Below are 15,917 nucleotides of genomic sequence, written 5' to 3' on the forward strand. Positions count from 1 at the left end.
ATTAGGGGCTTAGTCAGAGTGTGGAGAATTCTCCACTGTAACATTTTTGAAGAAAACAGGCTCTTTTTTGATGCTGTTTAATGCACTCTGGCACCTTATGTATACTAAAAGTACAAAATCAAATCCCAGTGGGGTCAGATTTGGCCCTCAGGCCATAAATTGAGTATCACTGTCCCTAACCACTGCACCTTTAACATGGCAGGAAAATACATGGAAATAAGAACGATCAACAAAGGACAAGAACACTGTGATCTGATGTGTTTCCAGGCCTTTACAAGATTGACTCTCTGTTTCTCATGACTTTGGAAAACAAATATATTCGCCAATATTGTACTTTAGCCTAAGGAGTAAGCAGCAGCTTAATATGACCCGAAGTCACATACAAAACTGCAAATCTAAAATCAAAGTCCGTCAGCTGTTTTTCCCTGAATAATAAAAAGCTCTGTGTTTGGGAGATGGAGGCCTCTCCTCCCTACCCACGCTCTCAAAGAGGAAAAACCACCAACTACGTCAAAAGCTCCCCAGCACAATTGAGTGTTGGACTAGTAAATCAGACACACACACACACACACACATTGAGCGTGTGTGTGTGTGTGTTTGCTGCTGCAGGATGTCAGTTCTGTTTTAGTGGGAAAGAAAGCATTTGTATTGGACTACATGGAGAAAATCTATTCCAAAATAAATATCATATGCCTAAAAAAATACTTTCTTCTTTTCGTTCTTTGTGTGTGTGTGTGTGTGTGTGTGTGTGTGTGTGTGTGTGTGTGTGTGTGTCTGTGTCTGTGTCTGTGTCTGTGTCTGTTCATTTTTACAGCCATTGCCCGGGGTCTGTGACTTATTTAATAGCTTTATTCAGACATTGGCAGCTAAAATAAGACTTTGTGGTCCTTTATCCTGGCATAATGGCCTTTTTTAAAAAAGTTAACGTTGCTTCATTTCTCATGTGTCTTCAGTTTAACCTGATAACAAAAAAAGAAGCATAGAACAACACATCACCGGTAGGACGTCCACGAATTATTATGTCTGTTTTGTCTGACCTTGTGCTGTCTGTTTTGTCTCTGTGTGAGGGAGAGCAGGATAGTGGGAGAATGAGCAGGGGTAATAAGGAGACGAAAAGTGTTTACTTACATTCTGTTAACCCCTGAGCAGCACAGTAAACCCAGTCTACAGCGTCACACTGCCAGACTCCAGGTTGTATTACATAGCTATGGCTCTATGCCAGCAGGGCAGCAATGTAACCACCAAATATGTGTGTGTGTGTGTGTGTGTGTGTGTGTGTGTGTGTGTGTGTGTGTGTGTGTGTGTGTGTGTGAGGACAGAGAATGTGTACATGTCTAGGATCACGTAAATGTTTCTCTCAGTACATCCAAGCTGCTACAGTGTGAATTTAACTCAACTATTTGTCAAGATTTGCAAAACAAATATTTTGTTAAAGCTGACGTAGGCAGTTTCATTTTGGGTAAAAATCACACAATGAACTTTAAGCACAGAGAAATTCAAGTAGTCTGAGAGAAGGCTAGACTTCTGCACCTCCTCTTGGCTCTGTTTTAAGGTTTAGAAAGTCCAACCTGTGACAGTAGGCTTTGGCGAATCACATTTCAATATGCAGCATTCATACACATTTCTATAAATACATTTCCACGACTTTGAAGTAAATTTTCAAGACCACACGTTCTCTGAAACAATCATCGATAATCCTTATTGGTTCTTTTTCCATTATTATACAACATCTTTTTTTTTAAAATAAATATTATTTTAAAAATAATTAATTCAGAACAGGATTAGAACTGAATATTACATATAAATTAGGGACTGTTTGTTATTTACAAGAAGGGAGGGACTGATGCAAAAAGGGGGAGGTATGTCATATAATTTTTAAGCAATGTGTTTTTTATTTGTGTTTTTAATTTTAGCTTTAGGGGAGGGACATACAACTTTAAATGGCTGTATTTTGTATTTATTTTACCTTTTTTTTTTTTGAAGAAAACATGCCCTTTTGCCTTTTTCAGATTTCTGGCTTCCTTGTCTTTAAGAGAAAATATCTTTTCTTGAAGTCAAATAAAAACACATCACACAGCAAGTTAACCCATGTCATGCTTTTTAACATTCCCAAGAGCTATTTAAGTAATACATCTGTCTTTTAACAGTTTTTAAAAAAACACAAACATTTCTATAAATTGACCTCCTTGTTGCAGTATATCACTCTTATTTTGTACCCATGATACCTAATAGGATTTTTAGTGTTTTAAGAGCCAGATGGTTCACTCAGGAGTTGGTGAAGATTAAAACGCAGCTAAAAGAAGAGTGAATATGCGACCTGTATTTATCAGGTGACAGAAATCTTGTTCCAAATTAATGCCAATGATTCTCCATATCTGCTGAGTGAAAAATTTACATTCTCACACAGTTTAACCTAAATCATGCTTTATAGCCTTCTGAGGAGAGCTGTATGAACTTACAGCCAAAAAACGTACTTTGAAAAAACAAAAACTTAAGCATAATACAGTAAATGTGGAATCTGCTTTCTTTCTATTTCCTCTCTTGGTCTCGTTGTCTCACTTTCCCACGACACTGATTTCGAGAAGAGACAGCAGACAGTGAGAGGCAGTGAAACACAGACAGTCTGTTTTTTTCCCAGGGTAGAAAGCTTTTAGGTGGTATTTTTATCTGAGAAAACAAGTATTTAGGAATAAATTAACAAAATGAAACACTCCCTCCAAAATACACACATACGGACGGATGAGTGGATTTTTCTGTGACACTGGGCGAGCTCTACGTTCCTGCATTTTTACTCAGGCTATTTTTGGACAGCCTCTCACAGGGACCTCTTTTACCACAGCTACCCACAGTGCACCGGGGTTGCAGGGGAGACCGCACTCCAAGAGACTGTGGGTTTTTGTGTTTATTCCAGTGAATGTTTTTCTCTCTGTGTGTGTGTGTGTGTGTGTGTGTGTGTGTGTGTGTGTGTGTGTGAAAAGAGAGAGAGAGTTGTATGAGAGAAAGATGGCTTCCACATCTGTGGGGCTCCACGGTGCTTTTAAAAGAAAGCTTCATTTGATTTGACAGGGAAAACGAGTGTGTGTGTGTGTGTGTGTGTACGTGTGTGAGAGAGGAAAATATGTAGAAACGGCCCAACCACAGACTTCCTCTGAGAGAGAACCATGTCAACCCCCACATCCATTTACTTACACACACACACACACACACACACACACACACACACAAAGACAGGAGAACTCACACACTGAAGCACTCCGTGAATACAAAAAGGAAGCAGCATGAACTGCAGTGGAAATTCAGACTCGCTCTAAAACTGAGTGCAAGTTTGGTGAGGCAATGTTCTCTGAGAGTAAGTGAGAAAATCCGTGCTGTGATTTGCGTTTACCAGCCTGCCCCAAAAATGTCGAGTTTTGGTGCTCTCTATGTTGTCATTCTGCTATGTGAGGTTTTCTAAAGAAATGAAACACCTGGATGAATTTAATGCACTGTACTAGATTTATTGTGACGTGGGATCTCTTGAAAAAGAGATATTAATCTCAGTGAGAATGCCAAATTAAATAAAGACCAAATTCAATAAAATCCTCTTCCTCCCTGCCTTTGTTGGCACGGTGCTGCATCAGTGGAATAGTGTGAAACCACCGGCAGGAGTATGGCATCATCTGTGTGTGTGTGTGTGTGTGTGTGTGTGTGTGTGTGTGTGTGTGTATTTGTGTTTGTTGTTTGGTATGGCCTTCACAATCACAAAATCCTAACCTAGTTTTACACCTGCAGAATTTGTGGATTTTGGAGCAACATATAAAGGCTCAGAAACACCAAATCGACTTCAGAGAACTAGCTGCGATGAAAATCCCTGCTGTGACGCCCTAACTTCGGTGTTTCTGCCAAAAAGTTGCACATGAACACACCAAACCGACGGCCAACCAGCACATACATTATGCACCTGCATGAGAGGAAATAACCTTCCATACCAGCAGACAGCGTTCGTCAGTATTTGTCATTCAAAACTGGAAACTGCGAAAGACCGCCATGACGTTAACACGGCAACAACACAATCTAATGCTAAAAGAACAAAGCAAATTTACGGCGTAGCAGTGAACAACAACACAAACCATCACAAAACTTTCCTGACTAACGAAAAACAATTTTACCTCATTTAACAAATGTGTTTGCACGTCACTCCCTTTTAATTTTAGCTGTATGTTTACATTATTCCCTTCTCGTGCGGCGAGCTGAATGGCCAATCAGAGTGGTTTCATTCACGATTGGATCCACCGCCACCGATTTAACAGCTAAATCTGTGGAGAAAAAATCCACCACCATCAGAGAGTTCAGATGCATTTATTACAAGAGGCGCTCAAGCTGGAGGCTCAAGGTGACACTTTAAGTTACTTTGTGTCAGTTTTTCTTCTTTTTATTTGTCATCCGTTTAAACAGTCATGTGTGCAATGTAGAGAAGTGGTTCCCAACTGGTGGGTCGCAGTCCAAAACTTGGGTCACAGGTCTGTTCTGAATGGACCGTAAGTGACTCCCCAACATGTTGAGTTTGTAAAAATAAAACAACACAATTCATTTTGAGTTTCTGGCACAGGGCTTTAATGTTTCCTCCTGTTCAACTACTATTTCATGACCCTGTTCTTGGTATTATCTGGCAGATAAAAATGCTGTTTCTTTTCAGCAATTTTATGTCACTGACTGAAGCAATAATATACTTTTTTAATTACTATTTATTTACTACATTTTCACTAACTGCACTTTATTCTTTCTTAAAGGGTTTATTTTACTCTGTTCTAAGTGTTGTTTACATTCTGTGAGAAAAAAAATGGGATTTTATCTCTTGTGTGGACCTTTAACTAATGACTAAGGGCAAATCTGGACCCCGTGACGAGACCAGCTGGGAACCACTGATGCAGTCTTACATTATTGTGCCCTGTGATTCTTATCGTCAACATTTAGATCACTTTTTTTTTCCTTTGTTTTTTTTTTTTAGAACAGTCCTCTGCATCACATGTTTCTGAGACATCATGAGCGCATTGCAAAACATCCTAAGTTAAATGTAGGGGATTTTGGTGTTTAAAGTTCAGCTGATGGATTTCATTGTTGAGATCATTTGGTTCACATCTTTTGCAAAGCCTGTGGATGAAATGTTCTGAAATATTCACTTTTGGGAGTTATAAAGATTTTACCCGATAGCAGCAACAAGCTGCAGGCTTGTGATTCACTGTGCATCATGTTGTTTATTGGAGAATGTCTGCGTTACTGTGAATTATGAGCACAATTTTAAATTTTTTGTATGTTAACCACTGCTGAGCAAAGACCTGAACACACACTGACACAGCTGATCTTCAGCCGGCAAGTCAAATCTCTCCATTTGATCTAAACCTGCTTGCTATACTGTGTGTGTGTGTGTGTGTGTGTGTGTGTGTGTGCGCTGGCAGACAGTGTGTGACGCAGATGTAGAGGGATCTGCTGGCACAGTGCCGCTCATTCAGCCTGGTGCCAACCATCTAGTCAGCACAACTGCCCACTGCTACACACACACACACACACAAAGCAGTGCCCACAAGGTGTGGACACAATGGGCATCTGTGTTTTCAGCCTCGTGAGATGTGGCAGTAAGTCTAACACACACACACACACACACACACACACATTCAAATAAACAACACAAACCTGCCTCTTTTAGCTCCTCTGTCACCTCTATTAAACATACACATATAGTGAGAGTACATGTACTTTTGTATTTCATTTCTTCTGCACTCAGTGTGGTAGTGTGGTTGTGTGTGTGTGTGTGTGTGTGTGTGTGTGTGTGTGTGTGTGTGTGTGTGTGTGATTTAGTACAGTAATTATGCCATTATCTAGAGGAGGAATGTTGCATCAATGACTGTCAGAGCGTCTGGGAGGTTGTTACATCCAAACAGTCAACATCAGTGTGTGTGTGTGTGTGTGTGTGTGTGTGTGTGTGTGTGTGTGTGTGTGTGTGTGTGTGAGTCATAAGCCAGTCATAGACTGCTCATGCTCGCTCACTTTCTGCTTAGTTCTGTCTTTCTTTCTGTTGTTCTGTCTCTTTCTTTGTTTTTTTTCTGGTACCTAATCAGATTAAATACCATCACTCATCGCACTTCCCTTCTCTCGTCAAAGCAAACTGAGCATTTTGAAGAAAAAGTTATAAATTAACAACACGAAGAACAAGAAGTAGAAGACAGAGCATCAGTGCAGCTGCCAGGATAATATGGCCCTCAAGTTCATTTCATATTAATCACTCCTGATTCATGCTCCCTCTCCACAGCACACTGACACATACAAACACACACACACACACACTGACACACACAGCGCCTCTTTCACAGCCAGAAACAAAGACGTGATAACTCTGCTGGATATGACTCCAAGAGGGGGCTTTCATGCTGTCATTTCTGGCAGCTGGGAAAAAAGAGACGGTAAAACAGCAGGAGAGATCATAAAGGTGAGGAGACAACATGTCAGCTAATCACAGTTCATGAATTGTTTTACTCAAAATATATCTCTAATGGGCTGCGTGATATTGATAAATAATCACCTTTTGATTTGAATATTACCTTTCCAATTTAAATTACAAAGCATCACACAGACAACAAGATTTAAGCAAATATGAAACAAATAAAATACGGTTTTGTCCACATGCACACGGGCATATTTCAAAAAGTGGCTTATTGCATTTTAGGTCACTGAAAATACACTTTTTTTTTTTTAAACTACATCCTCAGTGAAGTTTCTCAGAAGCTCTGTTTTTAGTGACGACATGTTGATGAGGAAAACAGAGTTTTTGGCTTGTGACATTGATGTGTGCGCCGTTATCTCCTTCACGAGGTGTCACAAATGGGGCGTCATTTCAGTGGCAGACATCACCAGCATAGTGCTTTTTACGTTTACACGTGAATGTACAGGTAACTCTTCCGCTATATTGAGGAACAGAGGCATCAGAGGGCACTACAGAGATCACTGCTCTATAGCTTTCTGTGAATGGTTTGTTTTTGGGCTTCTGATTGGCCAGAAATTTTGTCTTTGCGTAGCTTCAGGGTAATGATTTAATTGCCGCCTGTTGGTTTGGCATGTTCTCGACACAGCTTTAGCGCGTTTTTGTGTTTTCAATTGGACAGAAATCACAGCGTTTATGTGGATGGAGATTTGGGGGAAAAACGAGGGAGGAAAAAGCCCATTTAAAAAATATATATATATATGTATATGTATATATATAATATATGTGTATATGTAGAGGACGCCTTGAATAAATGTATGATGCTCGTTCCACAACCCTCTGTTTGGGAGGAGTCTCTCATTACACAAACTGAGCCTCATACACGAAAAAAATATCCACTAATGTAGCATTTGTCATTTTCTACTGAGAAAAAGTAATAGAGCGAGCTACATAGAGAGCAACAATTGGATGAAAAGCAAAAGAGAGAGACAATGTGAGTGGTGCGTGCATGCGTGCGTGCGTGCATGCGTGCGTGCATGCGTGCGTGCGTGCGTGCGTGCGTGCGTGCGTCAGGTGTGCCGGCAGCCGGTGGAGATAAAGCACGTTACTGGCCTTCTGTTCCTAATCCCACAGTGAATACAGCCCAACGTCTACTAACCTATTGTCTGGTGAAGGCGCGCACACACACACACACACACACCACCTGTTAAAGCAACAGAAGTATAATAGTACAGTACTCTCCGCTGCATGATCACTCTCTTCTTCTGCTTTTGCACCCAGTAATCATAAAGGCTGTGAAACAACATGAAACAAACACACACACACACACACACACACACCCAACATCCCATCCCATGACACTTAGTGACAGCCTGGTCATTAAAACTGATGTCAAATATGTTGTTTACTTCCAAAGAGTACGAGCCAGATGTGAGGGAAACTTTACATACTGTCGTCTGCTAGAAATCAGGAAGCCTGTGTAGTTGTTTTTTTTCTACTCTGTGTTCCTTCAGTCCTGACTCTGGACAAACTGCGCTGAAGCCAAACTGCAACAAAGCATCGTGACTCACATCTCATTTTTTCAGATGGATCAGTTGTTTCATATTTAGGATTAAAACACTGAAGACTTTTGTCAGCTCATATGTTTTATATTTGAGTGTAATTGCTCACTGGGTCACTGGCAGTTTGTATTTCCATCGTGAGTTGAGTGAGTTGGCCCCTGCCCCTCTGAGTCTCTTAACTGCCTGGAGACACATAATGTGCATCATTGCAATGCAAATTCCTCTGTGTGCTCACCGGAGGGCTCAGAAACCACTGTTTGCTCCTATGGCTTTCATAGGCATGGAAATATCATGCAAATCCGCACACAGGCTGCAGATAGAGTTACTCAACCAGACAGAGAGAGAGATGCAGAAAGATTGTATAACAAAATAGTTTTTTTAACCACTCATCTTGTCTTTCAAGTCAACATGGACTTTTTCAGTATTTAACTAAATAAAACCACCATCATAAGTCAGCAGTCGGCGCGCTCCCTGTTTGCAGAACCGGACGGGACTCGCACACCAGACGCTCAGCATTACGCTGCTGTCCAGGTTGGACAACACAACCTGAATCAATATCAGTCTAAGTTGACACTAAATTTAGAGTGTTTTCACTGTTTTACCTCACCATCACACAGCCCTTTCCTCTGGCAACCATTTAACTTAACTGTGCCTTCCACTGTATTACGCAGCTGGTCAGCCATTTACGTCAGACTCTCAGTGGTTTGTGGAAGAGACAACAAAAACATGAACACTTTTCTGTAAAACTGAGTGATTATGACACTGCCGACAAAATGGCATTCGTCTTGGAGACAAAGGGATACTTTAATGACCCAGAGTATAGAGTAGAGGACAAAGAGATAAAAAGACAGAGAGGGGGAACTGTGGAAACTGTGGAAACACGAACTCACTGTGGAAGATATGAATGCATGCTCACAGACACAAAGTGCTGCTGCTGCCTGGACTTAGCTTCAGCACAAACTCAGGATCTTTTTAAATCAGTAGATTTCACACTTTCCTGGTTGTTTGGAGAGTCGTTTCATTTATTTGTAGGTATTTAGTGTAATTTCAGCTGATGGATGGTGCAGCAGTGCTCTCCAGCAAGTGTCTCTGTCTCTAATTCAGCTGTGGTTTTATATCGTCCTCTTGAGAGAAATTTGGGGATGCAAGACCTGAATTTTTTCGACCGATACAATTACCAATAACTGTCTGCTCCAAAAGCCAATAACTGATTCAATAACTGATGATTACGCATTTTGGTATTTTAAAGAGAAATGTAAAACTCGTAGTTTATGCATACTTTAGGGCAAATGGTAAAACGGTTGATGGACTACACCTGTATAGCGCCTTTCTAGTCGTCTGACCACTCAAAGCACTTTAACACAACACGTCACATTCACCCATTTACACACACATTCACACACTGACGGCAGAGGCTAACTTACATTTGGACACTATGAGCTCAGAAACAAGTTTACACACACACAAACCCATGCACACACGTGTAATCCAGGTGAGCAGGGTTGCATACTTTAGTCCAAGTCAGCAAACACTTACTGGAAGAGAGGGACTGAGAATAGAGAACTGGAGCTGACACACACATGCTGGATTTCACACCAGACTGACCTCTCTCTCTCTCTGCAGTTTTCTATCTGAACCTGTGTTTTTTTTCCTCTCATGTACACACACACACATTGTGCCTTGACCTTGTATGAATAAATGTAGTCAGACAGAGATTCAAACACAGACATGATGCCGACATAAAACTCTGGGACACACACAAAGAGCATACAAACAGAGGACCCTGTCTGTGCCTGTGCTGCAGTGCATTATGGGAGTGGGTGTGGTCATTGATCTAAAGCCTGGAGCAAGAAATACGAAACTCTGTGGGTGGAGACGGCAGCGGTGTGTGTGTGTGTGTGTGTGTGTTCAGGAAAGAGGTTTTGTGGTGCATTAATGTCTCTAAACAGAGAGACTCCGACTGTCTGTGAGGCTTCAAAGAAAGTTCACTTCTACTGATTTAAATGAAACAAGCTTCATTAAAGTGTACTGAACAATCAGACGGGATGTACAAGATGTAAAACACAACTGCACGCACAAGCACACACACACACACACACACACACACACACACACACACGACATACAGACTGTCGGATGCAGAGCAGCAGTAGCAGAGGGAACCAATTAGTGGTCTGGCTTTGATGATGTCACTGACAAGTCACGCACCGGTGGCACAGCTTCCGTTCAGAGAGAAACATAACACCACACACTGCGCACAGCCACACACACACACACACACACACACACACACACACACGATGTTGATATGCATGTGACAGAGGAGAATCCTGGAGGCTTAAAGCTGATGACTAAATTAGAGGGCAACAGAGGTGTCAGATAAGAAATGATTTTCAAATGTTTTGTGTGTGTGTGAGTGTGAGTGTGAGAGAGAGAAAGGAGAAAGAGGGGACTTTTAATTTTGGGGGGACGCAGGCTTGTGAGTACATGTAACCAGATCTATCGACAGAATAAATGAAAAACATACCTTAAAGACATTCTGTGGGCTACTCAGAATAAGAAAATTTCAAAATTTCTGTCTTTCTTTATCCCAAATCCTGTGAAACTCAAACAGAAAAAGACAAATACACAGACTTGAATACATAGCTGAAATATTTGAAGGAGGTAACCATCATGCTGGCATCTTTAACCCTTTGAAATCTGAGTTGACATCAGTTTTCTTGTGCTGCATTCAGACGCCTTTAACAAGTGTTTAAACCTTTGATTATTTGGAAATTGGTTTGACAGATTTCAAAAACATAAAAAAATGGAATCAGCAACTTGGCATGAAATGTCCTGCAATTTGCACAAAAAAAAAAGTTATATGTACATTTGTACAATGTATATATGTATATGTTTGTTTTTATCTGTAACATAATTTTAAATAATAATAATGATGGTTTAACAATTAAAATTATCAGTATTTTATGTAATTGTAACAACAATAGTTCTTTTTCTGATGCTACTTTCAGGTAATATTCTCGTAACCTTTTTACTAATTTCTTGCTAATTATGGGGTGATTTCTTGTTAAGTTGCTCAATGCCTTCTTTTCAAGTTTTTGAAAGAAATCAGGCCAATTTGCTCTGGTTTCAAAGGGTTAAACAACAACTGAAAGTGCTGCTGGTGTGGGAGGGTGTGAACAGTCACCAAATCATAATCTGCTATAGTCTGTAAACCAGAACATCTTGCACCCATTATACTGTACAATCTGGCTTCAGCGCTGATTGCTTTGGAAGAGCTCACATTCAACAATCATACTTCTGTTTCTCCAGTTTTGGGATATGATGAATGTTTTTTTGTTGTTGTTGATGATGTTTTAAATCCCACTGAATTTCAATTTAAAAGTATAAAAATCCTGTTTTGTCAATGACCGTCCTGCTCAGTTCAGCTAAAGCTGCAGATATATTTTTTTTTTCTAGGGGTGGAGCTGAAGCGCTGAGCAGGTACTATGAAATATTTACACAGTTACCAACACCTGTGTCCATATTTGCCAAATGTTATATTGACTCCTATTAATCTGAAACAACTTTTATCAACTCAAACAATAATCATATCTTTTGTGGGATGGAGGTTTCAAGACCAGAGAGGAAGAAGGAAGTGAAATTTGAAGAGTCCATTGAAGGGCCAGTGTTTTTTCCAAATACAGAACCCCAGTAATGAGTCTTATAACCTGGAAATGGGTAAGTATTGCAGCACATCCGGTTCCCTCGTGTCAAAGTCGAAAGAGTTTTTTTGAATGGTATTTTGGTTAGAAGCCTTCAATAAGGTCTGTGGTTAACACAAGCTGAAGAGACTTTCATGTTTTGTTCTACGATACAAAATACACCAGTAAATACCCCACTTGTGAGCCTTAAATGTTTTGAGTGTATTTAAAAGGTGGTTGCTAACAAGTGGCTGAATGAGCAAACAGAATGTCATCATGCTGAGCTGCTCTGAACACGGCTTTACAGCCTTGTAGAGGTGGTGACGCGAAAACGCGTAAACGTGAGCTTTTTACTTCTGGTGATTACAGTTAGGCTTCAAAAATCCTAAATGTGGTGTTCATATGTGGAGATTATCTTGCAGAACAAAATGTTTAGGTATCATAAATTGTTTTCCACGCTGTATTTTCTGAAATTATCCAAAATCCAAAAGAAAAAAAGGCTTTTTGACAAAGAAACCAGGGCTACGTTAGCTTCCAGCTTGGCCTACAGAAAAACATCCCCCCTGGGGCTCTCTGTTGGCTAAAAGGGGGCATAGAAATGGGAGAAGCCTTTCACAAAAAGACGTGTAACCTCCAAATAGAATCACAGACAAGATTAGTCATGAACCCCTAGACCCTGCTATTGAGGCTGATCCTGGAAACACCTCTGCTACATGTCACATTTTCTTTAAGGATTCTTGAGTTATGGTCAAAAACGTATTGTGCGGTCACAGTGACCTTTGACCACAAAATGCCAGTCAGCACATTCTTGAGTACAAGACGTTTGTGCCTAATCTGAGGAATCTCCCTCGAGGTGTACTTGAGATGCTGCGTTTACGAGAAAGAGACAGATGACCCTTTGACCACCAAAATTGTATCAGTTCATAGTTGAGTCCATTTGCACGTTTGTGCCAAATCTGAAGGGAAAAAAATCCCTTGTTATTCATGAGATATCGGGTTCATGAGAATAAGACAGGTGAGGTCACAGTGACCCTGACCTTTCACCTATGACCATCAAAATCTAATCTGTTCATCTTTGAGTCCAAGTCAACAAAGAAATTCCCTAAAGGTGTTCTTGTAATACTGCATTAACGAGAATGGGATGGATAGAAAAACCGAAAACATAATTCATTATGCTATCGCCAGAGCAGAGGCATACAAAGACGCTGCTGTGTCCATGAATATATACAGGAAATGGTGTGGGAGTGAATGAAGCCATACACATGTACCTCTCTGTCCTGGGTTTTGTGTTTGAGCTGCTCGCTGACAGTTCACCCTCCTCCATCATGCAGCTGACAGACTCGTCTGCTTCTCATTTAGTCCCTCCCATACAACCCCCAATCTGTCTCTTTTCACTCTTTTCGCTCTGTTTTAGGTTTTGTTTTCTGCTCATATATGTGCGTGTGTCAGGCTTAGCAATCAGTCTGGCGCCATCATCTCATCAGCATGCAGAGGTGGTGTGCAAACACACTAACTGTTGCGCACACACACGCTCACACATATAGAGAAACAACCTCCAACAGTGAAACTTGCAGAGCAATTCCTGTGGTTTCAACTCCTTCTAAAGTCACATCCTCAGAAATGACTTTTCCACCGGCAAACCGTTGCTACTGGAGCCAGTTTCCAGTTTCCTAACCAAATCTAAACCTGTTCCAAGTATTCAAGACCAAAAAAAGCTCTGGGGCCAGAAAACGGCTCTGTTGAGGCCCCCTCCACTCAGACAATTAAGTGAAAACGTAATGGGAGCGTAATGAAAATGAGCAATAACTCCTGCTTAGCTGCTGTCAAGTTAATCAATCTAACATGTTTCACCAGCAGCGCTCCACATTTCAGTAACTCCAAACATATTTCGTTCATAGTTGACTAGAAAACTTGAGGTCTCAAACAGCCAGTAAAACAGAAACTGCTACCTACATTCAAAAAAAATGTGACAGACAGCCTGTGCAGTCTCCCACTTTAACTGTGTGTGTTACATTTTTACACACACACACACACACACACACACACACACACACACACACACACACACACAGTGGAGGACGTTAGGCAAACTGGATGTATGGTGTGCAGGACACAAAGGAAGGAAAGACCAGTATCTGTTTTACCTCAAGGACACAGGAAGAATGGCAGTTTCTTCACACAAAGGAAACCACAAACAAAAACACTTTGAATGACAAGAAACTGATGAGTGAATAAAGGGGAGGACTGTTTGACAACATGGAAACATTCAAATAGGTCAGCGGTCAAAGATTCAACGAACAAGCAAATTCAAAATCTTTTACCAACAAGGAGGACATGAGTGCGAAGAACCACAGGAAGGGCTGGGAGTCGAGGAGACTTATGAGGGATATTTTAGAAGAAAATGTATCCCAGTGATGTGCTGAAGAAATTAGAGCGTCACAGTATGGTAGACTAGGAATTTTAGGGTGACAAAACATAAAAAATTGTCATTATTTCTAAAACATAAATCATTTCTAAGAAGAATTTGGACAATTTTATATCCTTCAAAAAATTCAGCTACTTAACTGGGAACTGTTTTTGGGCTTTTAGTATTTGTAATATCCCACAGTGCATAAAACAGCATCAAAACAGAGCTTATTTATTTAAAAAAAAAATCCTAGAAATGTCCTAAAACTCAAAGAAATATCTTAGAAGCAAAAAATGTCCTAAAATCCTTAAAATCACCCAGAAGTCCTAGAAACATCATGAGTTCCAAGAATTGTCCTAAATCCTAGAAATGTCCTAAAATCCTAAAAATGCCATAAAATCCTAGAATGTCCTAAAACTAAAAAAAAACATCTTAAAAGCCAAGAAATGTCCTAAAATCCTTAAAAACACCCAGAGGTCCTAGAAAGTGCACCTAGAAGTTGCCTAAAATCCTCAAAATCCCATAAAATCTTAGAAATGTGCAAAACTCAAAGAAATATCCTTGAGATGTTCTGAAATCCCAGAAACATGTATGGGGCTGCTGCAACTGGCATTTTGAAAAAGTGCCCCCCCAAGAAAAGCAAGTTGAGAATCCGGGCTCTAAAATAAACAAACTACATCTGTCTGTTGTTGTAACGGCTGCCAGTAAACCAGCTGCTGATGCTACAGTTCGGAGCTACGACTGGGTTAACGCTTGCTAGCAAGTTAGCAGCTAATGCTAAAATTAACCTCGTCCACAGCTGGTTCCCATTAGCCGGCAACGACACTGAGAGCCTTCTACTCTTTCTTGCTGTCTTTCAAAACCTCACCACACACACACACACACACACACACACACAGAGAGAGAGAGACACACACACACACACATGGTATCCAGTCACCAAGTTTAACCTGGCTGTGCTAGCCTTTTGGTTTGGCACCGTCCATGTTTGGAAATGAAGGCGGGAGAGAGGCGAGGAATGGAGGGGGAGAGCGGACGGAGGGAGGAAAGGAGCGAGTGAAGGAGGGGAAGATGAAAAAGAGGTAGTGGGGGATGCATAGTGGAAGGCAGAGAAAGAGGGGAGGAAGGAGACAGCAGCGTGGATGTTCATATAAAATGCCGCAAGAATAACAAACACAGGAAAAAGAAGGGCAGCTGAACGAAAGAAAATATGGAGGGAAAAGTAATAAAAAATAAAGCAAGAGGAGCAAAAACATTAACCTCAGTTTGAATCATAGTACATGAGCTACTGTCTCGTCCTTTTCCACTCTTACTTTTTAAACTGCACACTAGACCATGTCACAATAACTCCTTTTGTTTGATGAAATATTGGCCCAGAAATAATTGCAATTAACCATATTACTGTAATTTTGAGACCACACAATGTCAATATAATGGCATAATTATGCTTGTACGCCCTTTCAAAGAACCATGAACTTTTAATTTTTAAGAATATTCATACATTGGAATTGAAATATGAAAAAATGTAACATGTTTTTACAAAGGAATTAACACCTGATATTGGCCATTATATAAGAAAGTAATCAACATATAAAATTGCAGTACCTTTACTGCTCAGCTTGAGATTTAATGCAAAATTTGGCCAGAAAAAAAAAATCATGTGATGCCTCGACTGATAGACAAGCTAAGTGAAGCTCTGGCACACACGTCTACCTCCATAATCTGACCAGGGTGCTGCAGTCGGCTCCGGGGGTTGATGGCCCAGGAGTCGGGCACTTTGCTGGTGGATTTATGAAGTGAAGGATAAAGTT

The 15,917-nt window shown here is 40.6% G+C and overlaps 1 protein-coding gene across 4 annotated transcripts in view; it reads right to left on the reverse strand.

Moving 5' to 3' along the window:
• cbfb (core-binding factor subunit beta) overlaps nucleotides 1-15,917 on the reverse strand; it is a 47,304-nt gene that overhangs the window by 18,959 nt on the left and 12,428 nt on the right. The window lies entirely within an intron of this gene.

This window comes from Plectropomus leopardus, chromosome 7, assembly GCF_026936395.1.
Source record: "Plectropomus leopardus strain MGB_pleo_1.0 chromosome 7, ASM2693639v1, whole genome shotgun sequence".
NCBI lineage: Eukaryota > Metazoa > Chordata > Actinopteri > Perciformes > Serranidae > Plectropomus > Plectropomus leopardus.